General features: G+C 39.8%; 1 pseudogene; it reads right to left on the bottom strand.

Annotated features, from left to right (window-relative positions):
- Positions 1-20,618: 20,618 nt before the first annotated feature.
- Positions 20,619-21,252, bottom strand: LOC110291014 (prefoldin subunit 3 pseudogene; annotated as a pseudogene).
- Positions 21,253-23,059: the final 1,807 nt, after the last annotated feature.

The following is a 23,059-nucleotide window of genomic DNA, read 5'->3' as shown; positions in this document are numbered from 1 at the left end:
CCAGATGTCCTTCAACAGAGGAATGGATACAGAAAATGTGGTACATTTACATAATGGAGTACTACTCAGCTATTAAAAACAAAGAATTCATGAAATTCTTAGGCAAATGGATGGAACTAGAAAATATCACCCCGTGTGAAGTAACCCAATCACAAAAGAACACACATGGTATCCACTCACTGATAAGTGGATATTGGCCCAGAAGTTGGGAATAACCAAGAAACGATTCACAGACCACATGAAACTCAAGAAGGAATACCAAAGTGTGGATACTTCAGTCCTTCTAAGAATGGGGAACAAAATACTCATGGGAGGAGATAAAGAGACAAAGTGTGAAGCAGAGACTGAAGGACTGATCACCCAGAGACTGTCTCACTTGGGAATCCATCCCATAAACAACCACCAAACCCAGACACTATGGCAGATGCCAACAAGTACCTGCTGGCAGGAACCTGATATAGCTGTCTCCTGAGGGCCTCTGCCTGTGCATGGCAAATACAAAAGTGGATTTTCACAATCATCCATTGGACAGAGCACAAGGTCTCCAATGAAAGAGCTAGAGAAAGTACTCAAGGAGCTGAAGGGGTTTTCAACCCCATAGGAGGAACAACAATACGAACCACCCAGTACTCCTAGAGCTCTCAGAGGACTAAACCCCAAAGAGTACAAATGGAGGGATCCATGGCTCCAGCCACATATGTAGCAGAAGATGGCCTTGTCTTGCATCAGTGGGAGGAGAGGCCCTTGGTCCTGTGATGGCTTGATGCCCCAGTGTAGGGGAATGCCAGGATCAGGAAGCAGGAGTTGGTAGACTGTTGAGCGGGGGCGGGGTGGGGGGATGGTGGAGGGGGTGGGGGGGGATAGAAGGTTTCAGAGAGCAAATGAGGAAAGGGGAGAACATTTGAAATATAAAGAAAGAAAATATTTAATTAAAAAAAAGATGAAAGTTCACAGCACTAAGAGAAATATCATGCCAGGACCTTAACAACACACCTGAAAGCTTTAAAATAAAACGAAGAAAGCATACCCAAAAGGAATATAAGGAAAAGAATAACCAAACTGGAGGCTAAAAATCAATAAAATAGTCCCAAAGAGAACAATACAGGGAATCTGTGAAACAAAGAGTTGGTTCTTTGAAAAAATCAACAGGATAGACAGACTCTTATACAGACTAACTAAAAGACACACAAAGAATACCCAAATTAGAAAAATCTGAGGCAAAAAGGAGGAATGAGTAATGGACAGCAAGAAAATCGATAGAATCATAAGGACATACATTAAAAACCTATATTCCACAAAACAGGCATATATAGAAATGGATAATTCTCTAAATGCATACTACTTGCCAGTGACAAATCAAGATTAGATAAACAATTTAAGTAGACCTGTAACTCTTAGTGAAAAAAAAAAAGCACTAATTAAAAGTCTCCCAATCAAAAAGAGATCAGGGCCAGATTGTTTTAGCACACAGAATTTTACCAGACATTCAAAGAAGGGTTAATGCTAATACTCTTCAAATTATTCCACAAAATAGAAGCAGAAGAAACACTGGCCATTTCATTTTATGAAGTGATGGTTACTCTGACACCCAAACCACATAAACACTTGACAAAGAAAGACAATTACAGAGCAATTTCCCTTCTGAACCTATATACAATAATACACAACAAAATACTTGGAAATGGAATCCAAGATCACATCAAAAAGATTATCCATAATGATCAAAGAGGCTTCATCCCAGAGATGCCCAAATGGATCAACATATGAAAGTCTATCAATCCAATTCACCATATAAATAAATTGAAAGAAGAAAAAAACCATGATCATCTCATAGATCCAGAAAAAGCCTTTGACAAAATACAACACCCCTTCTTGACAAAAGTACTGGAGAGATTAGGAATAAAAAGAGATATAACTAACATAATAAAGGCAATTTACAGCCTATAGCCAAAAATCAAATTAAATTGAGAGAAACTCAAAGCAATTCCACGAAAATCAGGAAGAAGATAAGGCTGTCCACTCTCTCAGTATCTACACAATGTGGCAATTTGAGTACTAGATAATGCTGTAAGACAACTAAAGGAGATCGAGGGCATAAAAATTTGAAATGAAGAAACCAAAGAATCACTATTTCTGGATGGTACAACAGTATACATAAACTACCACAAAATTGTACCAGGAAACTCCTATAGCTAATAAATACCATGAGTGAAGTGAGTGGATGCAAGATTTAAAAAAAAAAAAAAAGTAGTCCTCCTATACACAAATGGCAAATGATCTGAGAAAGAAACTATGGAAACAACATCCATCACAATAGCCACAAAACATTTGAAATATCTCTTGGGGGTGTTTCTAACAAAGCAAGTGAAAGAATCGTATGACAAGAACTTTAAGTCCCTGAAGAAAGAAATTGAAGAATATATCAGAAGATAAAAAGGTCTCTTATGGTCAAAGATCCATAGGATTAACATATTAAAAATGGCCATCTTGCCAAAAGTGCAGGATGTATATATTCAATGCATCAAAAAATTCTAATGTAATTCTTCATAGATCTTAAAAGGACAATTAGTAGCTTCATATAAGACAAACAACCAAACAACCTCAGGATTGCTAAAACACTTCTGAATGGCAAAAAATTACAATGGAGGTATCACCATTCCCAATTTCAAATTGTACTACAGAGCTATAGTAATAAAAAACAGTACCGCATCAGCACAAAAACAGAAATTATGATCAAATGGAATGTAGTTGAAAACCTACACATAAACCCACACAATTATGGCATCTGTTGGTTTTTTGGTTTTTTGTTTTTTTGTTTTTTTAATAAAGAAGCCAGAAATAAACACTTGGAAAAAAAGACTTTATATTCAACCAATGGTGCTGACTAAATTGGATATCTGTTTGTAGAAGAATAAAAATTGACTCATTTTACCACCCTGGCCAAACATTAAAGTCTAAGTGAATCAAAGACTTTAACATAAAACTAGATAAGATACATTGAACCATTTTTAGAAGAGAAAGTGGGCAATAGTCTTGAACTCTTTTGTGCAGGAATGACTTTCTGACCCAGAAGTGTAGGGACTAAAATAAACACTTAATAAATGTGACTTCATGAAACTGTAATGCAAAGACCTTGTCAATTGGACAGAAACTTACATAATGGGAAAAGACTTTTTACCAACACCACATTCAGTATCCAAAATACAAAAGAACTCAAGAAACTAGATATTAATAAAAATCAATAATTACATTAAAAAGAGGTTCATGTCTAAACAGAGAATTCTCAATAGTGGAATAATAACAGCAAAGAAACACTTTTAAAAATGTTCAATATCCTTATAGAGGAGAAAGCAGGGAAAAGCCTCGAAGATATGGCTACAGGGGAAAAATTCCTGAATAGAACAGCAATGGCTTGTGCTGTAAGATCGAGAATCGATAAATGGGTCCTCACAAAGTTGCAAAGCTTCTGCAAGGAAAAAGACACTGTCAATAAGACAAAAAGACCACCAACAGATTGGGAAACGATCTTTACCTATCCTAAATCAGATGGGGGACTAATATCCAATATATATAAAAAACTCAAGAAGGTGGACTCCAGAAAAATCAAATAACCCCATTAAAAATGGGGCTCAGAACTGAACAAAGAATTCTCACCTGAGGAATACCGAATGAAAGAAGCACCTGAAAAAATGTTCAACATCCTTAATCATCAGGGAAATGCAACTCAAAACAACCCTGAGATTCCACCTCACACCAGTCAGAATGGCTAAGATCAAAAATTCAGGTGACAGCAGATGCTGGCGAGGATGTGGAGAAAGAGGAACACTCCTCCATTGTTGGTGGGATTGCAAGCTTGTACAACCACTCTGGAAATCAGTTTGGCAGTTCCTCAGAAAATTGGACATAATACTACCAGAGGATCCAGCAATACCACTCCTGGGCATATATCCAGAAGATGTCCCAACCTGTAAGAAGGACACATGCTCCACTATGTTCATAGCAGCCTTATTTATAATAGCCAGAAGCTGGAAAGAACCCAGAACCCCTCAACAGAGGAATGGATACAGAAAATGTGGTACATTTACACAATGGAGTACTACTCAGCTATTAAAAAGAATGAATTTATGAAATTCCTAGGCAAATGGATGGACCTGGAGGGCATCATCCTGAGTGAGGTAACCCAATCACAAAGGAACTCACACAATATGTACTCACTGATAAGTGGATATTAGCCCCAAAACTTAGGATACCCAAGATATAAGATACAATTGGCTAAACACATGAAACTCAAGAAGAACGAACACCAAAGTGTAGACACTGTGCCCCTTCTTAGAATTGGGAACAAAACACCCATGGAAAGAGTTACAGAGATAAAGTTTGGAGCTGTGACAAAAGGATGGACCATCTAAAGACTGCCATATCCAGGCATCCATCCCATAATCAGCTTCCAAACGCTAACACCATTGCATACACTAGCAAGATTTTGCTGAAAGGACCCAGTTATAGCTGTCGCTTGTGAGACTATTCCAGTGCCTAGCAAACACAGAAGTGAATGCTCACAGTCAGCTATTGGATGGATCACAGGGCCCCCAATGGAGAAGCTAGAGAAAGTACCCAAGGAGCTAAAGGGAACTGCAACCCTATAGGTGGAACAACATGATGAACTAACCAGTACCCCAGAGCTCTTGACTCTAGCTGCATATGTATCAAAAGATGGCCTAGTTGGCCATCACTGGAAAGAGAGGCCCATTGGACTTGCAAACTTTATATGCCCCAGTACAGGGGAACGCCAGGGCCAAAAAGTGGGAATGGGTGGGTAGGGGAGTGGGGGTGGGTGGATTGGGGACTTTTGGGATAGCATTGGAAATGTAAATGAGGAAAATACCTAATAAAAAATTAATTCTCAAAAAAAAATGTTCAATATCCTTAGCCATCCAGGAAATTCAAATCAAAACTACTTTGAGGTTCTATCTTACATCTGTCTGAATGACTAAGTTCGTTAACACATATATCAGCTCATGCTCGTGAGTGTGTGGAGGAAGGAAAACATTCTTCCACTGCTGGTGGGAATACAAACTTGTACAGTAACTATGGAAATCAATGTACCAGTTCCTCAGAAAGACTCGGCTATACTACTTTTGGGCATATACTCAAAAGATGTTGCATCCTACTGGAAGGTCACCTGGCCAGTCACATTCATTGTAGTTTATTCATAATATCTAGAAACTGGAAAGAACCTTGCTGACAGAGGAATGAATAAATAAAATGTACACTTACACAAGGGAGAATAAGTAAATAGAAGACATCATGAAATTTGCAGGAAAATGGATGGAACTAGAAAAACAAAATCATCCTGAGTAAGGTAACTTGCTGTGGACTGGCCCCAGTCGGCCTCCCTCAATCCTTGGAAGAAATCGGGGGTTCCGGTTACAGGTGGGCAAGGAGTTGGCGATGACAAACAAATACTGACACAAGAGAGTGTGGTATCTGAATGTTATTTGTCTCAGAGCGAGCACCAGTCTTTTTATTTTTAATAGCACATGACTTCATTTAATATTGATAGCAGCTCAATTAAAGAGTTGAAAAAGAAAACACCTTTAATAAATTTGGTGTGAATGATTATATAGCCTGATATACTATTGTACAGGAGTGTATACATATAAATCTATATGTAGAATTATGTACATTTCAATATATACCACAGATTTTTCCTACTCACAATTTTCTTTCGATAAAGGAAGTGAAAGACCCACAATGTGAGGACCCCCCCACGTTCTGACTCAGGAGAAGCAACACCCCAAATCACTCAGGAGAAATGGTCTTGCTGCAAACTGCAAGAGGATTTTTATTCAAGAGCGCTCTCGGGCCTACGGTCATACACCACACAGGGGTAGAGGACCATGGCGCCCCAAGTAGCTGGGTAAGGAGGTATTTAAAGGAAGATACCACAACTCAAGGAGGTGGGGAGGGCATTGTTGGAAAATACCAAAGATACCAGTTAAGAGTCACAAGGAAGTGCAAAGTCACAAGAGTCACAAGGAATACCTGGTAATTGTGCGGGTTATCTCTCAAGACAGTTTCTAAGAGCCCCTAACAATAGCACATTTGCATAGTGGGGTTCCAGCAATGGTCAGGGTGGGTCAGGGTGACTTTCTTTGAATGAACACTCCTTGAACCCAGGAAGCAGGTGGGTGGAGGAATGTCGCCTTGGAGCATTGAGTCCCAGAGGTCACATTCCCAAGCCTGGGCCTAAAGGCCTAGAATTTTGCTTTTATAGTTTTTCATTCCCCACTTCTACTTGTTAGTAGTTCTAATCTTAGAACTAGACACTATCTTCTCCCTGATCATTGATCCTTTAGGGCATGGTACTGTTGTCTCAAAACTAAAAGCTGCACTGCACTAATTCTTGTTCTAATAAAGGCAACTTGCCTATTAACACATATGGACCTATAATTAAAAGTAGAAGCAAAATCAAAAGGGGTCCCATAAAGGTATAAAGTAGGGTGGTCAAGAGTACAAGATCTCCAAAATGAGGCATAGTACTACTGGAGGATCCCGCAATACCTCTCCTGGGCATATATCCAGAAGATGTTCCAATTGATAAGAAGGACACATGCTCCACTATGTTCATAGCAGCCTTATTTATAATAGCCAGAAGCTGGAAAGAACCCAGATGCCCCTCAACAGAGGAATGGATACAGAAAATGTGATACATTTACACCATGGAGTACTATTCAGCTATTAAAAAGAATGAATTTATGAAATTCCTAGGCAAATCGATGGACCTGGAGGGCATCATCCTTAGTGAGGTAACCCAATCATAAAAGAACTCACACAATATGTGCTCACTGATAAGTGGATATTAGCCCAGAAACTTAGAATACCCAAGATATAAGATACAATTTGCTAAACACATGAAACTGAAGAAGAACGAAGACCAAAGTGTGCACACTTTGCCCCTTCTTAGAAATGGGAACAAAACACCCATGGAAGGAGTTACAGAGACACAGTTTGGAACTGACATGAAAGGATGGACCATCTAGAGACTGCCATATCCGGGGATCCATCCCATAATCAGCCTCCAAACGCTGACACCATTGCATACACTAGCATGCATTTGCTGAAAGGACCCTGATATAGCTGTCTCTTGTGAGACTATGCAAGGGCCTAGCAAACATAGAAGTAGATGCTCACAGTCAGCTATTGGATGGATCACAGGGCCCCCAATGGAGGAGCTAGAGAAAGTACCCAAGGAGCTAAAGGGATCTGCAACCCTATAGGTGGAACAACAATATGAACTACCCAGTACTCCCCAGAGCTCGTGTCTCTAGCTGCATATGTATCAGAAGATGGCCTAGTTGGCCATCAGTGGAAAGAGAGGCCCATTGGTCGTGCAAACTTTATCTGCCTCAGTACAGAGGAACTCCAGGGCCAAGAAGTGGGAGTGGGTAGGTGGGGGAGTGGGTGAGCGAGTGTGTGGGGGACTTTTGGGATAGCATTGGAAATGTAAATGAAATAAATACCTAATAAAAAAAATAAAAATAAATAAGAGTACAAGATCAGGGCCTTTCCACCGAGTTTCAAGGTTTTCTGCGTGGAGGCATCTAATGTAGACCAAATTTCTAACTTGGAAGAGATATGGGGCTTGCAGTTCTCCTTCTCTTGAGTAGGCCTTATGGAGCTGCTTCCACACTCACTGTCTGACCCACTTGAGCGCCTTGAGCCTAGAGAACAAAGGCTGAGAAAGCAGCATGTCAGCACTATGTACAGAGGCTATTTCTACCAGTGGAGCCTCCCCACATAGAGTAATTTATGGGGGGGGATCAGTCCAAACTGTCCAGGGGTGTTTCTAACCCTGAAGAGCACAAACGGTATGAGAGCTATCCAATCATTAGCGCCAGTCTCCGCTGTCAATTTGGTAAGGGTCTCTTAATGGTTCTATTCATTCTCTATACCTGTAACTTCTAATCAATCCCCAATATCTTGGCCAGTCCCTGACTCATCTGAGCAACAAAGGCAGGTCTGTTATTGGACCCAATTACCTTGGGTATCCCAAATCTTGGGAAGATTTCTTCTAGGATCTTCTTGGCTATCACATTGGCCCTCTCAGTCCTAGTAGGAAATGTTTCTACCCACCTTGAAAAGATGTCTATCATAGCACAGGCCTTGCAGCTTTTGACTATTTATTTCTTCTGCCAAGTCAGAGAGTTTTATGACATAGTAGTCAAAGGACCTAACCACATCTTTTAATTTCTTGGCCCCCAAGTGGGTCAAGTAAAGTAAGTTGGTAACATACTTGCATCCTTCTTCCCTCCCGTGGGAGGACTAATTTTTCCTTTTTCTGTTTCTACTAGTCTATACAGGGTTTCCTTTACCAGTCCTAATTTGTCCATAACTTGATAGTCTTCAGGGGTGTATATAAAGCTGCTCTCTCTGACATCATAATAATCTTTAGGCTCCTTGATTGCCAGGATCATTGCCCCTTGGGCAACCTGTTTGGCAGTTAGATCTGCCATCTAATTCTATTTAGCCACAGCATCTTAGGTCTTTCTCTGCAGATGTCAACAGCCCTCTTTGTCTGTATATTGTTCTGTACAGTGGCAAAAGCATACCTGCTGTCAGTGTACACTTCTCTTTTGCCATTCATAGAGCTTGTATCAAAGCCACAAGTTCGGCTTTCTGGGCCAAAGTCCCTTCAGGGAGGCTGTTGGTCCAGATCACTTGCTTTTTGTCTACCACTGCACTGCTGCCCCCGCCTTCCGCTTAGCTTTAACCACGAAGCTACTGCCATCCGCGTACCAGTTCAAACTCCCAGGCCAAGGCTGATCTGATCTTTCAGATAATTTTGAGTACCAGTTTCTTCTGCCAGAATGTCAGTGCAGTGATGAGTAGGTGAAGTCTCAGGCAGTAAGGTAGTGAGATTGAGGACGGCAGGAGGAGTGAAAGTCACTCATTCAGTCAACAAAAAAGCTCTGAAAATGTATCACAGCAGCATTGGTCGTCATTCATCAGTCAGGGAGCTGCTGTCTTATAATGATTTCAAGAGTGTGGGGTGCCACTACAGTTATTTGCTGTCCCAGACTGAGCTTATCAGCATCCTTGACAATCAGAGTTATGGCAGCAATAGCTTTCGGGCAAGAAAACCACCTGCTGGCAACAGGGTCTAACTTCTTGGATAGGTAAGCCACTGGCCTTTTTCAAGGTCCCAAAGTCTGAGTAAGGACTCTTCTGTCGACCCATGCTCTCTCTTCTACATAAAGAGTGAAAGGCTTGGTTGGGTCAGGCAAAGGACAAGGCTGGCTGTCAGTAGGGCCTTTTTAATTTCTTCAAAGGCTTTCTGGTGATCTGAGGTCCACACAAACACCTCTCCTTCCTTGGTTAGGGGGTACAACAGGCAGCTAAGGTTGCCAACCCAGGTGTTTAGAGCCTGCAGATGCCAGCGGTGTCCAAGAGTTCTCTTACTTGCCTTAGTGTAGTTGGGGTGGGGATCTGAGTTACAGTCTTTTTTCTGGCTTTCTTTAGCCACTACTTCCCGTCTCGAAAGGTGCATCTCAAATAAGTAACTTCAGTCTGACACTGAGCCTTTTTAGCTGAGTATCTGTCTTCTGTTGCCCAGGTTTCTAGGTCCTGTCTTTTTTTCTCTCTCCTATCACTGCAGCCAAAATTCTAGTCAAATTTCTCTCCTGTCTATGATCCTTTCTGTCTTCTCTTTCTTCTGCCTCCTGCCTCTCTCTCTCTCTCTCTCTCTCTCTCATAATACACATTATCTGCCTCTTTCAGTAGATCATGTAACTGTCTCCCTCTTGTAATACACCTTCTAATCTCTGAAGTTTCTTTCTGATATCAGGGGCCAACTGCCTTATGAAAGCCAGGGCCACTGAGGCCTTCTGGGCTTCTGAGGTAAGATCAAAGGGAGTGAACCACCTGAAGGCTTCCATAAGCCTTCAGAAGCAGTTTCACTGTACACAGATGTGAAATGCAACACTATGTCCTGAGTCTGTACGAGCACCAGTCTTATAAGTGACTTTTACACAAAACAGGAATGCATACAAAAAGCTAACAGGAACCAACTGGGATAAAAATCCAATGCTAACAACTGGGATCAAAAGCAGCTCCACCTAAGGTTGGTTTAATCTTAGAAGCCAGGGATAGGGGCTTCATGCCCTTGTCACAGTTCCAATTCTAGTCTATTGTATAGTCCACCTTCTCCCTAGGCCATTGTAAATTCCTGTGTATGGGTGTAACTCAGCTATCTATAGTTCTAAGTATGTACTCTAGTTCCTCCCTAGACCACAACCTTCCTGCTTCCTAGATAATTGTAAATTCTTGCATATGGGAGTAGCTCGGCTATTATTCTAAGTGATTGTGTGGGGGGGACGGTTTACTAATAGGTAATGTAATTTACCATACATAACTATAATGAAGATTCTAAGTAAACGTTGCTAAGTTTGCCCTGAGATTTCTAACTCTTATCCAGTAAAATATTGTAAGAAAGCATGCAAGATCATCCACACTATTGTAGGGACAAATCTGGGACAATCTATCTACGGGAATGCCAAATTTCCAGGAGACTAAGTTTCCGTGAACTTTTCTCCTCAGGACTGCGTCCAGGTTTTTGGGGCCTGTCACAAGTGTCACTACTGGAGTAGATGTAGCAGTAACCCAGACTTAGAAAGACATAAATGGTATGTATTCACTTATAAGTTGATATTAAACATTAAGTAAATGATAACCAAGTTACAATCTGTAGGTGAAGAGTGAGGTAGTTGAAAAGGAGGCCTCTAGGGGTGATGCATCCATCTCCTTGGAAAGGGGAAATAGAATGAATTTTACAAGTGGGCTATGAGTGGGTGGGGATGGAAGCAGGAGAGATCAGGTGAGAGAATGGAATGGAGGGTGAGAGTTTGGAGAGAGACAGCTGAAATTGAGAGGCACTTGTAGGATGGTGTGAATACTTAATTCAGTGGAAACTTCCTGGAAATCATAAGGGTGATCCTAACGAGGACATAGTAGTAATGGGGATATGGAGTCTCAGTTGACCATCTTTTGTAGCCAGGCCATGCTTCCAACAGGGTTGCATTTGATTGAGTCTATGGGGTCCCATAGAAAGTCCCAGTCTAGGCTGAAGCAAAGACAAAGGGGTGCTCTCTGAAAACTAATACTGGGACCCACTGCTGAAGACAGTGTCTACACATGTCGTCGAACATGGGAAAGTCAAGAAGGTGCTTTTTTTTTTTTTTTTTGTATGCAATGGTGTCAGCGTTTAGAAGCTGATTATGGGATGGATCCCTGGATACGGCAGTCTCTAAATGATCCATCCTTTCATCACAGCTACGAACTTTGTCTCTGTAACTCCTTCCCTGGGTGTTTTGTTCCCAATTCTAAGAAGGTGCACAGTGTCCACACTTTGGTCTTCATTCTTCTTGAGTTTCATGCGTTTATCAAATTGTATCTTATATCTTGGGTATCCTAAGTTTTGGGCTAATATCCGCTTATCAGTGAATACATATTGTGTGAGTTCTTTTGTGATTGTGTTATTTCACTCAAGATGATGCCCTCCAGGTCCATCCATTTGGCTAGGAATTTCATAAATTCATTCTTTTTAATAGCTGAGTAGTACTCCATTGTGTAAATGTACCATAATTTCTGTATCCATTCCTCTGTTGAGGGACATCTGGGTTCTTTCCAGCTTCTGGCTATTATAAATAGGGTTGCTATGAACATAGTGGAGCATGTGTCCTTTTTACCGGTTGGGATATCTTCTGGATATATGCCCAGGAGAGGTATTGCTGGATCCTCCGGTAGTACTATGTCCAATTTTCTGAGGAACCGCCAGACTGATTTCCAGAGTGGTTGTACAAGCTTGCAATCCCACCAACAATGGAGGAGTGTTCCTCTTTCTCCACATCCTCGCCAGCATCTGCTGTCACCTGAATTTTTGATCTTAGCCATTCTGACTGGTGTGAGGTGGAATCTCAGGGTTGTTTTGATTTCCCTGATGATTAAGGATGTTGAACATTTTTTCAGGTGTTTCTCTGCCATTCGGTATTCCTCAGGTGAGAATTCTTTGTTCAGTTCTGAGTTACCCAAGCAATGTCTGGTGTGGGCTCCTTGTCAGTGAGATCAAAGGTTTTCTGGATTCACTGGAAAATTCCTGGCACAGAATGTATGTGAGTTTCCAACCAATGCTTGATTTAACTTCAGACCCACTCACTGACAAGGAGCCCACACCAGACATTGCTTGGGTAACTGTCTTAGTCAGGGTTTCTATTCCTGCACAAACATCATGACCAAGAAGCAAGTTGGGGAGGAAAGGGCTTATTCAGCTTACACTTCTATACTGCTGTTCATCACCAAGGAAGTCAGGACTGGAACTTAAGCAGGTCAGGAAGCAGGAGCTGATGCAGAGGCTTTTGAACTTGACCTGCCTTTTAACTTGGATGAAAATACCTCTATAAGGAGGTATTTTCCTTACTGGCTTGCTTTTCCTGGCTTGCTCAGCCTGCTCTCTTAAAGAACCAAGACTACCAGCCCAGGGATGGTCCCACCCACAAGGAGCCTTTCCCCCTTGATCACTAATTGAGGAAATGCCTTACAGTTGGATCTCATGGAGGCATTTCCTCAATTCCTGAAGCTCCTTTCTCTGTGATAACTCCAGCTGTGTCAAGTTGACACAAAACTAGCCAGTAGAGGTAACCAATAACCAGAGACTAGATATTCCAGAAACCTAGGACAGAACCAAAGACTGGTTTAGGAAAATATTCTGCTATACTCATACATCAGTGCTTTACCCAGTCATCATTACCGAGGCTTCTTCTAGCAACATGGGAACAGATGCAGAGATTCACAGCCAGATATGGGAAAAGAGAGTCTAAATTAGAGGTCTCCATTACATCTCTTCCCTCAGAGCCCAGGGAATCCTGTGGAAAATGAAGCAGATGGATTGCTCATGTCAAAGGGACATCAGGAGAACATAGCTCTCTGAATCAAATAAGCATGTCACATATGAGATCACAGAAACTGAAACAGCAAGTACAGGCTATACATGCACATACACCAGGATTTCTGCATATATATCATTAGCTATTAGCTTAAAATTTTTATGGAACCCTTGAGTGTGAGAACAAGTGGGTATCTGACTCCATGACTTCCTCTTGGGACTCTTTACCTCTCTCATGTTGGGTGGTTGTGTCTGACTTCAAAACGAAAGTTTTTGCTTCATATTATTATTTTGTCATGTTTGGATGTTATCCCTTAGAAGCCTGCTTTTTTTTTAATGAGAGACTGAAAAGTAGTGGGTTGATTCTAATAAAAATATTACAATTAAAAACAATCTGAGAATTCACTAGGCTATTGGTGTTCCTTTGGATTGATTGATTTGCACATGAAAGATATATCCTTTACTGGCAAATATTTCTACGTTTTAGCAGGGATGTACTGACCCACTCAGGGCTAGTCCTTTTCCTCCTGAGGTAGTAATACTCAGATGAAAAAAAAATCAAAATGCAGAAAATAAAAAAAGACCTGTCCAGGGGAGTAGTAAACATTTACTACAGAATCCAGGGACAATTTATATTGCTTTATTGTCATGGCATTTCTTAAGATAGAACTTATGATTCAGTTTTATAGCTGAAGGAATTGATGGTGAGGGTTGTGGGAACAGACCTACTTTGGAATAAATCCCTGTGTGTATTACTGCACTTGCTTGGTGGTACAGAGTAACATAAATGATATGTAAGGTTTCTTTTCAGATGTGCTATCTATAGTGTCCCAGTGAGGAATGATGTAAAAGGCTTAGCATGGCCTTAAAAAGGATATTGGTACAGTGGCAGGAGTCAGCATCCTTCATATCTCCATGCTGGCCTTCTTGCACCAGTGTGGATGGGGAACACTGAGTGACTTCAGTGCCAAGGATTCAGAAACAACTCCATGGTAGAATTGTTTGCTTTCCTTATGTAGTCTATCATACCATCTGCAACTAGCAATACTTTGGCTTCTTTCTTCTGATTTATATTCCATATAACTATTTTAGTTATATTATTACTTTAGCTAGGACTTCAAGTTCTATATTGAAGAGATATGGAGAGAAAGATCAGCCTTATCTTGTCACGGATTTCAGTGAGATTGCTTTGAGCTTTTCTCCGTTTAATTTGATGTTGGCTATGGGGTTGCTGTAAATTGCCTTCATTATGCTTAGGGATGTCCCTTTCATCACTAATATCTCTAGTACTTTTATCACAAAGCTATGTTGGATTTTGTCAAAGGATTTTTTTCTACATCTATTAGGATGATTATGTGTTGTTGTTGTTTTTTTTCATTCAGTTTGTTTATATTCTGTATACAATGATTTTCGTATGTTGAACCATCCCTGCATCTCTGGGATGAAGTCTACTTGATTAAGTGGATGCTTTTTGATGTGTTTAGATTCAGTTTGTAAGTATTTTATTTATTGAGTATTCTTGTATCTATGTTCATGAGAGAAAGTGGTCTGTATTTCTCTTTCTTCATGGAATCTTTGTGTTGGTTGTCAGGGTGACTATGACCTCATACGATAAATTCAGCAAATAATATTTCTGTTTAAATTTGTAGAATATGCTGTCTTTCTTCCACTGGATGTTTTTAGCTCCCTTGTCGAAGATCAAGTGACCATAGGTGTGTGGGTTCATTTCTGGGTCTTCAATTCTATTCCATTGGTCTATTTGTCTGTCACTATACCAGTACCATGCAGTTTTTATCACAATTGCTCTGTAGTAGAGCTTTAGGTCCATCATGGTGATTCCACCAGAGGTTCTTTTATCCTTGAGAAGAGTTTTTGCTATCCTAGGTTTTTTGTTATTCCAGATGAATTTGCAGATTGCACTTTCTAATTCGTTGAAGAATTGATTTGGAATTTTGATGGGGATTGCATTGAATCTGTAGATTGCTTTTGGCAAGATAGCCATTTTTACAATGTTGATCCTGCCAATCCATGAGCATGGGAGATCTTTCCATCTTCTGAGATCTTCTATAATTTCTTTCTTCAGAGACTTGAAGTTTTTATTATACAGATCTTTCACTTCCTTAGTTAGAGTCACGCCAAGATATTTTATATTATTTGTGACTATTGAGAAGGGTGTTGTTTCCCTAATTTCTTTCTCAGCCTGTTTATTCTTTGTGTAGAGAAAGGCCATTGATTTGTTTGAGTTAATTTTATATCCAGCTACTTCACCGAAGCTGTTTATCAGGCTTAGGAGTTCTCTGGTGGAATTTTTAGGGTCACTTATATATACTATCATATCATCTGCAAAAAGTGATATTTTGACTTCATCTTTTCCAATTTGTATCCCTTTGATCTCCTTTTGTTGTTAACTGGTTGTTAACATGTAGAAGAATGCGAATCGATCCATTCTTATCTCCCTGTACTAAGGTCAAGTCTAAGTGGATCAAGGAACTTCACATAAAACCAGAGACACTGAAACTTATAGAGGAGAAAGTGGGGAAAAGCCTTGAAGATATGGGCACAGGGGAAAAATTCCTGAATAGAACAGTAATGGCTTGTGCTGTAAGATCGAGAATTGACAAGTGGGACGTCATGAAACTACAAAGCTTCTGCAAGGCTAAAGACACCATCAATAAGACAAAAAAACCACCAACAGATTGGGAAAGGATCTTCGCCTATCCTAAATCAGATAAGGGACTAATATCCAATATATATAAAAAACTCAAGAAGGTGGACTCCAGAAAGTCAAATAACCCCATTAAAAAATGGGGCTCAGAACTGAACAAAGAATTCTCACCTGAGGAATACCGAATGGCAGAGAAGCACCTGAAAAAATGTTCAACATCCTTAATCATCAGGGAAATGCAAATCAAAACAACCCTGAGATTCCACCTCACACCAGTCAGAATGGCTAAGATCAAAAATTCAGGTGACAGCAGATGCTGGCGAGGATGTGGAGAAAGAGGAACACTCCTCCATTGTTGGTGGGATTGCAAGCTTGTACAACCACTCTGGAAATCAGTCTGGCGGTTCCTCAGAAAATTGGACATAGTACTACCGGAGGATCCAGAAATACCTCTCCTGGGCATATATCCAGAAGATGTCCCAACCTGTAAAAAGGACACATGCTCCACTATGTTCATAGCAGCCCTATTTATAATAGCCAGAAGCTGGAAAGAACCCAGATGTCCCTCAACAGAGGAATGGATACAGAAATTATGGTACATTTACACAATGGAGTACTACTCAGCTATTAAAAAGAAGGAATTTATGAAATTCCTAGCCAAATGGATGGACCTGGAGGGCATCATCTTGAGTGAAGTAACACAATCACAAAAGAACTCACACAATATGTATTCATTGATAAGTGGATATTAGCCCAAAACTTAGGATACCCAAGATATAAGATACAATTTGATAAACGCATGAAACTCAAGAAGAATGAAGACCAAAGTGTGGACACTGTGCACCTTCTTAGAATTGGGAACAAAACACCCAGGGAAGGAGTTACAGAGACAAAGTTCGTAGCTGTGATGAAAGGATGGACCATTTAGAGACTGCTGTATCCAGGGATCCGTCCCATAATCAGCTTCTAAACGCTGACAACATTGCATACACTAGCAAGATTTTGCTGAAAGGACCCAAATATAGCTGTCTCTTGTGAGACGATGCTGGGGCCTAGCAAACACAGGAGTGGATGTTCACAGTCAGCTATTGGATGTATCACAGGGCTCCCAATGGAGAAGCTAGAGAAAGTACCCAAGGAGCTAAAGGGATCTGCAACCCTATTGTTGGAACAACATGATGTACTAACCAGAACCCTGGAGCTCTTGTCTCTAGCTGCATATGTATCGAAAGATGGCCTAGTCGGCCATCAATGGAAAGAGAGGCCCATTGGACTTGCAAACTTTATATGCCCCAATATAGGGGAATGCCAGGGCCAAAAGAATGGGAATGGGTGGGTAGGGAAGTGGGGGGCGCTATGGGGGACTTTTGGGATGGTATTGGAAATGTAATTGAGGAAAATATGTAATAAAAATATTAAAAAAAAATAAATTTGTAGAATAACTTGAAGAGTGTTGGTATTGATTCTTCTTCAAAAGCCTGTTAGAATTCTGCACTATAGCCGGGCAGTGGTGGTGCACGCCTTTAATCCCAGCACTTGGGAGGCAGAGACAGGCAGATTTCTGAGTTCGAGGCCAGCCTGGTCTACAGAGTGTGTTCCAGGACAGCCAGGGCTACACAGAGAAACCCTGTCTCGAAAAATCCAAAAAAAAAAAAATTCTGAACTATAACCATCTGGCTCTGAGTTTTTGTTGGTTGAGAGACTAAATGACTGTTTCAATTCTCTTAGGGGTTATAGGTTTATTTGAATTGCCTATCTGTTATTAATTTAACTTTGTAAATGGTATATATTGAGAAAACTATCCATTTACTCTAGATTGTTCAATTTTATTAAGTATAGGTGTTTAAAGTATGAGCTAATGATTCCTTTGATTTTCTCAGTATATGTTTTTTTTTTAATTTTATTTATTTATTTATTATATGTAAGTACACTATAGCTGTCCTCAGAAACTCCAGAAGAGGGAGCCAGATCTCGTTAAGGATGGTTGTGAGCCACCATGTGGTTGCTGGGATTTGAACTCCTGACCTTCGGAAGAGCAGTCGGGTGCTCTTACCCACTGAGCCATCTCACCAGCCCTCAGTATATGTTTTTAAGTCTCCATTTTTATTTCTGATTTTGTTAATCTGAATATTCTATCTCTGCTTTACTTTACATTTGATAAAGGTGTGTCTATGTTGTTAATTTTCTCAAAGTAAAAAGCTCTTAGTTGCATTGACTTTTGTATATTGTTCTTTTTTTTGCTTCTATTTCATTGATTTTGGCCCTTGCAAAGACCCTTAGTAATGGAGAGCATGAGACCTGGACTGGCCATCTTCTGTAGCCAGGCCTCAAATAAAGGGTTTGGGACACCAACTCAGCCACAAAACTTTTGACCTACAGTTTGTCCTGCTGGAAGCGTGTTTGCTGGGACTATCAGAAAAAAATCCAGAGAGGTTTCATCTATCAATTGATGGGAGCAGATGCAGAAAACCACAGTTAAATATTAGGTGGAGTTCAGAGAGTCCTGTGGAGGAGTGGGAGGAACGGTTGTAGGAATGAGGACATATGTTTTTCCTGCAGAAATCCTAACTGTGGGAGTGGACTCTGTCTATGACTGTTGCCTCTTGTGGGACACTTTTCCTCCTACTGGGTTTGTCTATCCTTGATATGATGTTATGTGCTGGATTTTATTGTAGTTTTCTTTGCCATATTTGATTACTGTTCCTAGGAGGTTTGCTCTTCTCTGAGGAAAGGTGGAGGAGGAGTGGATCTGGGAGAGAGGGGAGGTTGGGGAGATATACTGGGGGGAGGGTAGAGAGGGGAAACTGTGGTCAGGAAGAAAAATAATCCAGAATGTTTGAGGATTCAGAACTGTGTGGAAGAGCAGCAGTGCATGAAATAAATAAGAAAGAAATTTCACCTGCTGGCAAGCTTCCAAGGAAATCGGAGTATAGTGAACTTCAAGAGAATCTGGGTCCTTGTTAAGTACAGAGATTTCTGTTATTTATTTATTATTATATTAATATTATGTATCTCTCCATCTCTAAGTTCTGTAACTCTGGTAATTAAGCTGGTGCTTGTGCATTAGTGTTTATTATGTTCTAAGTGTTTTTACTGTTTCTTAAAGTAGATTTAACCTTCTTCAGGAGAGTGACTGTGCCTACATACTAAAGCATCTAGAATGTTCTGAAGATATTCATTCCCAGTGCATAGTAAAGGGTTATGAATCTGTTGCTTGAAAGGACCACAGGACTTTTAAATTTAGTTTCAGAGTCTCTGTGCTGATGAAGTTGGGAAGATGAGGAGCTCATCCAAGTTCAAAGGCAGGTCAAGTTCAAAGGCAGGTAAAGTTCAAAGGCAGGTCAGGGGTGCATCACAGTCCAGGCTGACCAGTTGAATATTCATCCAGTTCTTGCTTAATCATTTTTATGAGCTTGCTGAGCTTAAAAAGAAAAACTAAATTCATTTAAATATTTTACCAATTCTAATGTCCCATAATTATATAAAATTTCTCAGATGTTTAAATTTTAAACAAGGCCTTCATTCTGTCATTTGTCATTGATACTGGTGACAGGAATAGAATATGCATTAAAATGTCGGGTATGCTAGGATGATGACATTTTATCTTAGTACATAATTAAATTGCATTTTAGAACTGATAATTCATATTTCAAAGGAGGTGATTGCATTTGAGAATCCATTCTTTGGATGTCTCCAGTTGGCATTCTATAACTCTGTACTGACCATCCCTATGTAAGATCCCAGAGCGGCCAAGAGAGGAGATGATGCTTCCCATAGCAACATGGGAAGACCATGTGAAATTAGAAGTGTCTAAGTGGTTATTCAAGGTATAGAGGAGAATGAACATTCTGTGCCTCATAGAATGCCCTGCTGCCAAAACCAAATTGATCATCTTCATTACAGTGATGGGAAGTATGATCCAGCATGGAACAATTGAGAATATTTACTCACTAGAAAGTAATAGCATCCACAGGACTGCCAGTGATAGTAACACAAGAGATGACACTCAGCAGTGTTTGGTACCTGTGTTTTGATCCATGTTGTATGAAATTTTCAAATATCCAAGCTTCTTACTGGAAAAGGCATACTTGTAATTGTTGAAAATGCACACATTATGATTATGCTTTAAAGTTACCCAAGCATGGTTCTATAGGACAAAGATATTAGTAAGGGTGAAATGTACTTTTATTAAAATTTAAATTCCTATATATATGCACACATATGCATGTAAATGCAAAAATAACAATGACTTTCCAGAGATTTTACCTTTCATATGGAATTTTATCATGAATAAAAAGCTTACAACTCCTTTCAACCAATGCAGATTTACATTATGCTAATATTCCTGCTTGCTTTGCTTTGAAGAACTGCTACATAATATAAAATGACCTTACCTTAAAGTTTAGAATGGGTAGTGCTCTCTCACATTGATCAAGCCTCCCTTATACTGGCATTGGAAAGACAGAGTGCACTTATTTCATGTCAAAGTATGTCAATAGACCTCAAACTGTGTAGGAAAGCAAATAACAATTTTCTGAAAGTTCTGAGTATCAAAACAGCTACTGGTTAAGCAGAAATGCATGAAACTCCATTTATAGAACACAACAGCAACAAAAGATGGCAATGCCCTACAAGTACTAAAGAAGAACAAGCTTACAAATATTGCAAGTGTCTGTCTTTCCTGCCCCTAAAAGGTTTATCACATCAACTGAGAGTAACATCAATAAAGAAAGATAAAGTAAACAGTATTGGTGCCCACCATTCAGCAGCCTCCAGAGCATTCCTCAGAGTTCTCAGCCCTCTCAGTTAAGAGTTGTCTTATAACAGATGAAATCAAACAAGAGCAACAATTACTTCATTGGGAAATATAAAAAACAATTACTGTTAATTTCATGAAGCATTTGAAAGTAATTCTGTCTTCATAAATAACTAAAATGGTGTTTTTACAGTTTTAATTATTCTTGCTGTGAAAAAATACTCAAAATGACATCAATCTTTGAAGATAGACATTGGTTATTTCATATATTTGGAAACCTGAACCACATTTTTCGATCGCTGGTGGTATGCTTTGTTCTTGGTAGGGACATTTTTGTTTTTCCTCTTTTAATCCTGATTATAAAACCTGGCTATATTGACGTAGTCTGTAGTTGTGAAATTGATCTTGAAGACAGTCGTGGTCTTCCTCAAGAGAATGAAGATTCTTTGTAGCAGTTGATAAATTCTTTTCCAACAATGCCTGAGCTTCATCAATAATATATTCAAGCATCACATTACTCCCCAACCATAGGCACACTTTATCAGTAGGAGCACTGAAGCTTTGCAGTCCAAGTTATCTGCCAATAAAAATCTGGTCTCCATTGAATTGGTGGGCTCTCTTTCCTTTTGCATGTATTTCAGAATTTCTAAAGTCTGTTTAATTTCAGGAATCTGACCTTTCAGCCCTTTCCCATCTTTCTGAGCAAAGTTGTGTTCCATAAAATTATACTTCTAATATTGTTAATCTGGCTTCTCTAATGCCATGTCTGCAGGCTCATTTCCAGGATGTTTCATGAAAGAATCCACACCATCCACACACACTGCTTCAGGAGTCTCTGGGTGGAGCGCCCAGGAGAGCTTCTGAGTAACACCCCTCCTTAGCCTTGGCCATTCTGAGGAAGCTGCCAGTCCGTTTCTATGAGAGACAGAAAGGGAGTGGCTCTGGATGGAGGGGTTGTGGGGAGAAACTGGGGGGACAAGAGGGAGGGGAAACTAATCCAGGTCTATCATATAAGAAAAAATATATTAGGTAAAAGGAAAAGAAGTGAAAAAAATCCCTTGTTTCATTGATTATTTGTATTGCTTTTTATTTGTGTGTTTTATTTCATTGACGTCAGCACAGTGTTTGATTATTTTTTGCAGCAGTTCTTTTGAATGTGGTTTCTTTTCTCATCTAGCACTTTCAGGTGTGCTATTAAGTTGCTAGTAAGATATCTCTTCTTTTTTTTTTTTTACTATATTTTATTTTATTTTACTTTATTGTATTTTATGTAAGCACTTAGGACATTGTCTTTTACAATTACCTGCATTGCATCCCACAAATTTGGGTATGTTGTTTATTCATTTTCGCTCTATTCTATAAATTTTTATTTTTTTCTTAATTTCTGTCTTGGCCCATTTTTATTTCTGTATACAGTTGTTCAATTCCCATGAGTTTGTAAGCTTTCTGGTACTGATATTCAGCTTTAACCCCTGGTGGTCAGATAGGATAGAAGGCAGGTTCTTTTGAATTTGGGTGAAATGTTCAGTAAACACCTGTTTGGTCAATTTGATTTGACATCAGATAATTGCAGTATTTGTTTATTTGTTCAGTTTTTGTTTGGATGACCTGAGTATTGGTAAGAGTTGGGTGTTGAAGTGTATGATTGTCAATGTGTGATTTTAGCTATAGTACTGTTTCTTTTTCAAACTTGGGTGCGAGTGTTTGCTGCATAGATATTAAGAATTACAATGTCCTCCCCTTGTATTTTTGTCTTTGCTAAGTATGTAGTGTCTTTCCATATGTCTTCTTGTTAGTCCTGCTGTCAATTCTATTTTTAAAAGATATTAAAAGGGTGATACTAGCTTTTCTCTTATGTATATTTGCTTGGAAAAATCTTTTTCCATATTTTTAAATTGATGTGATGTCTATCATTGATGTTAATGTGTATTTCTTGGATACTTGGTTACTTGGATACTTATAGCAGAATGATTGATCCTGATTTTACTTCCATTTTTAAAATGAGTCTTTTTTACTTTTTTAAAAATTAGATATTTTCTTTATTTACATTTCAAATGTTATCCCCTTTCCTAGTTTCCCCTCTGAAAATCCCCTATCCCGCCCAATATCCCTGCTACCCAACCCACTCACTCCCATTCCCAATCCTGGAATTAGCCTATACTTGGGGATAGAACCTTTCCAGGATCGAGGGCCTCTCCTCCCATTGATGACCAAACTAGGCCATCACCTGATACATATACTGCTAGAACCACAAGTTCTACCATGTGTTTTCTTTGATTGGCGATTTAGTTCCAAGGAGCTCTGGGGGTACTAATTTGTTCATATTGATGATCTGCCTATGGGGCTGTAACCCCTTCAGCTCCTTGGGTACTTTCTCTAGCTCCTTCATTGGGGACCTTGTGCTACATCCAATGGATGATTGTGAGCATCCACTTCTGTATTTGCCAGGCACTGGCAGAGGCCCTCAGGAGACAGATATATCAGGCTCCTGTCAGCAGGCTCTTGTTGGCATCCATATTGTCTGCGTTTGGTTGTTGTTTATGGGATGGATCCCACAAGTGGGGCAGTCCCTGGGTGATCAGTCCTTCAGTCTCTGCTCCAAACTTTGTCTCTGTAACTCTTTCCAAGGGTATTTTGTTCTTGCTTCTAAGAAGGATTCTGAGCATTTGGGCTAATATCCACATATCAGTGAGTGCAT

The sequence above is a fragment of the Mus caroli genome, unplaced genomic scaffold, assembly GCF_978045245.1.
Source record: "Mus caroli unplaced genomic scaffold, Mus_caroli_1 scaffold_3, whole genome shotgun sequence".
Classification (NCBI taxonomy): Eukaryota; Metazoa; Chordata; class Mammalia; order Rodentia; family Muridae; genus Mus; species Mus caroli.
The sequence above is the reverse complement of the archived record's forward strand: the minus strand, read 5'-3'. Positions and strand labels throughout refer to the sequence as shown.